Here is an 8,605-nt window from a genome sequence, read left to right as displayed (position 1 = left end):
AGCATTTGGGTCATTATGATGAAGGAAATAATCTACTGTATATTGAAAGCTGGTGATTTAAGTATTCCTTGACACCATAAAAACTCTTGCTAATTAACTTTTTTTGGTTTCTTATTTGAATATGTGAAATTTTGGTATATTTTTAATTTCCTTTGGTTGTGCACTAAATAAGATTTTTGGCTGATAAAGAACACTTCTTTGGTACAACGCTTTTGTGTGACTTTCTCTATGAAAGACTTAACTATTTCTCACTTTGTAGTTATGAACTCGACTGTTTAACAAAGACTGTTCCTGGTGTGCCTTCATAAAACATATACTTCCATAAAAATAGATACATGATAGAGTCATGATTTGTAATTCCTTGAAAACTTTTTACATGATTCTCAACCAATGTACTTTAATGGACACAGACCAACTGACATCCACAATGGCCTAACTGTACTCCACATGGGAAACCATGGTAAAAACTTAATCTGCTAGAACAATTAGAAATACTGTTGCACAAAGAAAAATCTTCCAACAACATGTTGAATGAATAAATGAATGTAGTTCAGCAACCACAGATTTTTTCAATAATTTTAAATGTTTATTTTTTTCTAAGTAAAGAAATATCTAATAGCAGAAGCATTTGACAACATACAGGCACATTTGACATATTCACAAATATCTGTTTTACAAAACGTGTCTATGTATAATTATTAATGCAACAATTTTATCTTCTTTGAAATGATAATCTACATATACACCTGTACTTGTGTATTAAAATAGAAAGAAACTTCCACATGGGAAAAATATACCAAAACCAAAGATTCCAAGACCCACCAAGTGGGAAAGCGCTGGCAGACAGGCACAATGAACAAAACACACACACAGAATTACTAGCCCCCGCAACCGATGGTTGCTTCTTCAGGAAGGAGAGGGAAAGACGAAAGGATGTGGGTTTTAAGGGAGAGGGTAAGGAGTCATTCCAATCCCGGGAGCGGAAAGACTTCCCTTAGGGGGAAAAAAAGGACAGGTGTACACTCGCGCGCCCACAGACACACACACACACACACACACACACACACACACACACACACACACACACACACACACACATACACACACACATATCCATCCGCGCACCAGGATTATTGTCTTCACTCATTTCAAAATAATAAAGACAAAAATCTTTGTTGTTGCTTCACATTTGATTTTTGTTCTGTGTGCCGGTGAACTATTGAACTGTTCTGGCAGATGGCAGGGCTGCAGTTCAGCAGCAAAAAGGCATCTTCATGCTACTCACATTAGAAGCAATGTGCTGTTATTGAATTCTTGTATGCTGAAAAAGAAACTACAGCAGACAACAACAACATTTGTGTGCAGTGTATGGTGATGCTGCAGTTGATAGGAGTACAGTTGGTCCATGGGTAAAGAATGTTACAGCCTCAGGAAATGCAGAAACAGAGCTCCATGATCAGCCATGCTTGGGATTTCCTGTCACAGCCACTACTCCAGACATGCTGAATAGTGCATATGTTATTTGTTGTAACTGCAACCGGAACAGTCGCAGGGTTGAAGTGATGGAAAGCGCAGCGGGACCCGTGGAGCGACCCGCGAATAACAACGCAACAGGAGAGGATGGACACAACCAATGAATGACAGAATGAACAACAACAAGATAGAAACAACGGAATCGCAAGAAAACCTAACAACCACATCCACTCGTACACAGAACAGGAAAGAAAGTAAGCTGTCTAATGTGAGGTGATGTGTCCAGAGATGTATGCAAGATTAGACTGTCTGGCTGAGCGAGAGGCAGGCGCTTAAGTACGCTAGTGGGGGCCCCGCTATTGGCCGCTGGGAGTATGTGTTCCACTGTGGCGCCCTCACACTAAATGCGGGCCAGGAGGCGCCCGCCGCCACAGCTTACGGTGTGATGGTGCAGAGATCTCTAGGGGTCTTTGACGTCCGTGATGTCTGGCGGGGATTCAAATTCTGTGGTGTGTGGTACCAGACAATTGTTCATGCCAACCGGCGCATTACAAGTCGACAATTAGCTCTACAGTTGTCGCTCAGCATTGGAAGTGCAGATGCAATGATCAAGACTCTCAAGTATTCAAAGAGATGCTCTGAATGGTTTCCGCAAATGCTCACAGTGGACCACAAGATTCAAAGAAAGGCCATTGAATCTGAATTGTGGAGCTTTTTGAGGCCGATGGAGAGGTCTTTGTCACGGATTGTTACGGGGGACGAAAGCTGTGTGCACCACTTTGCGCCGGAAACAAAACGCCAGTCCATGGTGTAGTATCCTCATTCACCACTAAAGAAGAAATGCAAGACAACCCCCTCCGCCGCCAGTCATGGTGACAGTTTTCTGGGATTGTGATTGCATCATTCTCCTGATCGTGATGCCAAGAGGGTCAACCATAAATTCAGAGGCATACATGAATATCTGAATAAACTCAAGAACTGTTTCTGACATGTTCAATTGGACAAGAACCCAGCAGAAATCTTCTCCAACACGATAATGCATGCTCACACACAAGTCTGAGAACCCGGGAAGACGTGGGTTGGACATCGTTGCCTAATCCACCCTACAGTCCAGACCTGGCACCCTCACACTTCCCTCTCTTTGAGCCACTTACAGATTCTTGAAGATGATGAAAGTGTAGGTCGTGCAGCAAAAACATGGCTACGATTACAGGACAAGATCTTTCACCAGCAGGGTATATGTGTGCTTCTACAATGTTGGCATATGGCCATAGAACGTGATGGAGACTATGTAGAAAAATAGGACATGAGCAAGACATGTTCATGTATATTGTCACCAAATTCTGTCTCTTAAAAACAAATACATTCTGGAAAAAATGTGGGGCATTACATATTGAATGATCCTCATACATGAACATCACTATTCATACTGTACTTTGAAACAATGTATCCACTACTGGAAACAGTAAGTTGTATGTTGATTTGTTTCACTTTTACAAACTTATGTTCACAAACTGCTTTACGATATATCAGTGCAATCTTACAAGGGCCAGAATTAACCTAAATTTGGAAAAAAAATTATGTAGACAGTAAAAGCACTTGAAGGTGATCCCCCAGGACTCAAAATGCATTATGAATTGAAATAAAATCTCATTTGTGACTGAAGGCAGTTGTTTTTTATTTTCTAAAGTAATGTAGACACAGAAAAAACTCTGACAGCAATGTACAAAATCAAGCAATAATAAACTAATTCACATGGCTGTGGTATGTAGTAACCTCGGGTAAGCACATTACCTTCTCAGCTATTAGCTTTCTGAATGTTGAAGCCACTACTTCTCATTCAGTACCACCTCAATTGCCCTCGCAAGACTGAATGCACCTTGTTCCAGCCCTCCCATGCAGGTAAACTTACTGGTAGCACTAGGAACTGAATCTGGGCCCACATCCCAGTCAGACTAATCGATCACTCAGAATGGAGGCTGAACTTGAATGCTAAGTGATTATTTATTTATATTACTTTTAATCTACTGCTACTCAAGAGGATCGGAGCATGGAATGTCAGATCCCTTAATCGGGCAGGTAGGTTAGAAAATTTAAAAAAGGAAATGGATAGGTTAAAGTTAGGTATAGTGAAAATTAGTGAAGTTCGGTGGCAGGAGGAACAAGACTTTTGGTCAGGTGAATACAGGGTTATAAACACAAAATCAAATAGAGATACGCAGGAGTAGGTTTAATAATGAATAAAAAAAACTGGAGTGCAGGTAAGCTACTACAAACAGCATAGAGAACGCATTATTGTGACCAAGATAGACATGAAGCCCATGTCTACTACAGTAGTACAAGTTTATATGGCAACTAGCTCTGCAGATGATGAAGAAATCGATGCAATGTATGATGATATAAAAGAAATTATTCAGGTAGTGAAGGGAGACAAAAATTTAATAGTCATGGTTGACTGGAATTTGACAACAGGAAAAGAAAGAGAAGGAAACATAGTAGGTGAATATGGATTGGGGCTAAGAAATGCAAAAGGAAGCCACCTGGTAGAATTTTGCACAGAGCATAACTTAATCATAGCTGACACTTGATTCAAGAATCATGAAAGAAGGTTGCATACATGGAAGAACCCTGGAGATACTAGAAGGTTTCAGATAGATTATATAATGGTAAGACAGAGATTTAGGAACCAGATTTTAAATTGTAAGACATTTCCAGGGACAGATGTGGACTCTGACCACAATCTATTGGTTATGAACTGTACATTAAAACTGAAGAAATTTCAAAAAGGTGGGAATTTAAGGAGATGGGATCTGGATAAACTGAAAGCACCAGAGGTTGTACAGAGTTTCAGGGAGTGCATAAGGGAACAATTGACTGGAATGGGGGAAAGAAATACAGTAGAAGAAGAATGGGTAGCTTTGAGGAATGAAATAGTGAAGGCAGCAGAGGATCAAGTAGGTAGAAAGCCGAGGGCTAATAGAAATCCTTGGGTACCAGAGGAGATACTGAATTTAATTGATGAAAGGAGAAACTACAAAGATGCAGTAAATGAAGCTGGCAAAAAGGAATACAAACATCTCAAAAATGAGATCGACAGGAAGTGCAAAATGGCTAAGCAGGGATGGCTAGAGGACAAATTTAAGGATGTAGAGGCTTATCTGACTAGGGGTAAGATATATACTGTCTACAGGAAAATTAAAGAGACCTTTGGAGATAAGAGAACCACTTGTATGAACATCAAGAGCTCAGATGGAAACCCAGTTCTAAGCAAAGAAGGGAAGGCAGAAAGGTGGAAGGAGTATATAGAAGGTTTATACAAGGGCGATGTACTTGAGGACAATATTATGGAAATGGAAGAGGATGTAGATGAAGACGAAATGGGAGGTAAGATACTGCGTGAAGAGTTTGACAGAGCACTGAAAGACCTGAGTCGAAACAAGGCCCCCGGGAGTAGACAACATTCCATTAGAACTACTGACAGCATTGGGAGAGCCAGTCCTGACAAAACTCTACCATCTGGTGAGCAAGATGTATGAGACAGGCGAAATTCCCTCAGACTTCAAGAAGAATATAATAATTCCAATCCCAAAGAAAGTAGGTGTTGACAGATGTGAAAATTACCCAACTATCAGTTTAATAAGTCACAGCTGTAAAATACTAACATCAATTCTTTACAGACAAATGGAAAAACTGGTAGAAGCTGACCTCAGGGAAGATCAGTTTAGGTTCTGTAGAAATGTTGGAACATGTGAGGCAATACTGACCCTACGACTTATCTTAGAAGAAAGATTAAGAAAAGGCAAACCTACATTTCTAGCATTTGTAGACTTAGAGAAAGCTTTTGACAATGTTGACTGGAATAGTCTCTTTCAAATTCTGAAGGTGGCAGGGGTAAAATACAGGGAGCAAAATCTATTTACAATTTGTACAGAAACCAGATGGCAGTTATAAGAGTCGAGGGGCATGAAAGAAAAGCAGTGGTTGGGAAGGGAGTGAGACAGGGTTGTAGCCTCTCCCTGATGTTATTCAATCTGTATATTGAGCAAGCAGTAAAGGAAACAAAAGAAAAGTTTGGAGTAGGTATTAAAATCCATGGAGAAGAAATAAAACTTCCATATTGATGAGGATGCAAAGTTAGTTCTTTTTGATGATGATAAAAGTATAGTAATAACATCCAAGAACTAAGTGATGTAATTGTAAATGATGTTTTTCACAAAATTATTAAGTGGTTCTCAGCAAACGGACTCTCTTTAAATTTTGATAAAACACAGTATATACAGTTCCGTACAGTAAATGGCACAACTCCAGTAATAAATATAGACTTTGAAAAAAAGTCTGTAGCTAAGGTAGAATTTTCAAAATTTTTAGGTGTGTCCATTGATGAGAGGTTAAACTGGAAGCAACACATTGATGCTCTGCTGAAACGTCTGAGTTCAGCTACGTATGCTATTAGGGTTATTGCAAATTTTGGTGATAAGAATCTCAGTAAATTAGCTTACCATGCCTACTTTCATTCACTGCTTTCGTATGGTATCATATTCTGAGGTAATTCATCGTTGAGTAGAAAAGTATTCATTGCTCAAAAACGTGTAATCAGAATAATTGCTGGAGCCCACCCACGGTCATCTTGCAGACATCTATTTAAGGATCTAGGGATCCTCACAGTAACCTCACAGTATATATATTCACTTATGAAATTTGTTGTTAATAATCCAACCCAGTTCAAAAGTAATAGCAGTGTGCATAGTTATAACACCAGGAGAAAGTATGATCTTCACTATGCAGGGTTAAATCTGACTTTAGCACAGATGGGGGTAAATTATGCTGCCACAAAAGTCTTTGGTCACCTACCAAACAGCATCAAAAGCCTGACAGATAGTCAACCAACACTTAAAAATAAATTAAAAGAATTTCTAGATGACAACTCCTCCTACTCATTGGCTGAATTTTTAGATATAAATTAAGGGTGGGAAAAAAACTAACTTAAGCATTAGTGTCATGCAGTATTTTCTGTAATGTAATATCTTGTACAGACATCTTTCATTAACCTGACACATTCCACATCATTACAAAGTGTCGTATTCATGATCTATGGAACAAGTATTAATCTAATCTAATCTGAAATTCTGTCAGAGAGAGCAAAGGACTTGGAAGAGTAGTTGAACGTAATGGACAGTGTCTTGAAAGGAGGGTATAATATGAACATCAACAAAAGCAAAACGAGGATAATGGAGTGTAGTCGAATTAAGTCGGGTGTTGCTGAGGGAATTAGATTAGGAAATTAGACACTTAAAGTAGTAAAGGAGTTTTGCTATTTGGGGAGCAAAATAACTGATGATGGTCAAAGTAGAGAAGATATATAATATAGACTGGCAATGGCAAGGAAAGCGTGTCTGAAGAAGAGAAATTTGTTAACATATAGTATAGATTTAAGTGTCAGGAAGTCGTTTCTGAAAGTATTTGTGTGGAATGTAGCCATGTATGGAAGTGAAACATGGACGATAAATAGTTTAGACAAGAAGAGAATAGAAGCTTTGGAAATGTGGTGCTACAGAAGAATGCTGAAGATTAGATGGGTAGATCACATAACTAATGAGGAGATATTGAATAGAATTTGTCTTATTTTATTTTGATGATCATTCCTACCTATGTAGGTTGGGCTCAACAAAATACTTTTGCATTCAGAAGAGAAAGTTGGTGACAGAAATTTCATAAAAAGGTCTCACCGCAACGAAAAACGTCTTTGCTTTAATGACTTCCATCCCAACTCGCGTATCATATCTGCCACTCTCTCTCCCCTATTACATGATAATACAAAACGAGCTGCCCTTTTTTGCACCCTTTCAATGTCCTCCGTCAATCCCACCTGGTAAGGATCCCACACCGCGCAGCAATATTCTAACAGAGGACAAACGAGTGTAGTGCAAGCTGTCTCTTTAGTGGACTTGTTGCATCTTCTGTGTCCTGCCAATGAAACGCAACCTTTGGCTCACCTTTCCCACAATATTATCTATGTGGTCTTTCCAACTGAAGTTGTTTGTAGTTTTAACACCCAGGTACTTAGTTGAATTGACAGCCTTGAGAATTGTACTATTTATCGAGTAATCGAATTCCGTCAGAATTTTTTTTGGACTCATGTGGATCACCTCACACTTTTCGTTATTTAGCGTCAACTGCCACACCATACAGCAATCTTTTCTAAATCACTTTGCAACTGATACTGGTCTTCGGATGAGCTTACTAGACGGTAAATTACAGCATCATCTGCGAACAACCTAAGAGAACTACTCAGATTGTCACCCAAGTCATTTACATAGATCAGGAACAGCAGAGGTCCCAGGACACTTCCCTGGGGAATGGGAAAAATAAACAAAAATGTTACAAACAACCAAAAACCTAAATAGAAAGTTATTTTACAACCAAGGGAGTAGAGATGTACTACATAATGTTCTGTTGAACGTGAAAACTGATGTAATATACCCCTGCAATGATCTGTATTGCACAAATCTCTTCATCCTGTAACTTGCTATTTCTTTTGGATTTAGAGACATCAAAATGAAACAAATGAGTGAGTTCTGCCTGTCAACATCTTCTCTACCATCAGACCAGAATAACCTAATCTGGTGATTTGCTCTGCAGATCGTGATGATAGCGGATGGCATCGGATTCTTCCTAATGTACTGCAAGTATACAATTGCTGACTGAAATTAACTGGTTAATGAAGGGAAGAAGGGGAGGTTACAGATCATTAACAGTCAACTAAAAGAAAAGTATATATATTCTTGTAAACACAATTACATGAGAAGTAGTCTCAATACAAGTAGGTGGTAACTAGCCAGTCCACAATTTTGGACTACACAGGCGATCCACTGGCTTGCTGTGGGCCAAGTGTGTGGGGGAAAGACACAAAATATGAACAACGACAACAATAACTATTCTGTAGAACGAAAAACCACTCGAATTTGCAAATTTTTGCTTTTTATTCATTTGATGACTAGTTTCAGGTCAAGACTCATTTTCAAATTGCTCTGCTGGCAGGAGAGCCAACACAGTGTTGCTGCCGGAGGCCGAAATGCACGCGTTTTAGCTCACGCAGGCTGGTGTGAGGAGGGAAGAACTATACTGACGTGAG

This window comes from Schistocerca gregaria, chromosome 10, assembly GCF_023897955.1.
Source record: "Schistocerca gregaria isolate iqSchGreg1 chromosome 10, iqSchGreg1.2, whole genome shotgun sequence".
Lineage (NCBI taxonomy): Eukaryota > Metazoa > Arthropoda > Insecta > Orthoptera > Acrididae > Schistocerca > Schistocerca gregaria.
The sequence above is the reverse complement of the archived record's forward strand: the minus strand, read 5'-3'. Positions refer to the sequence as shown.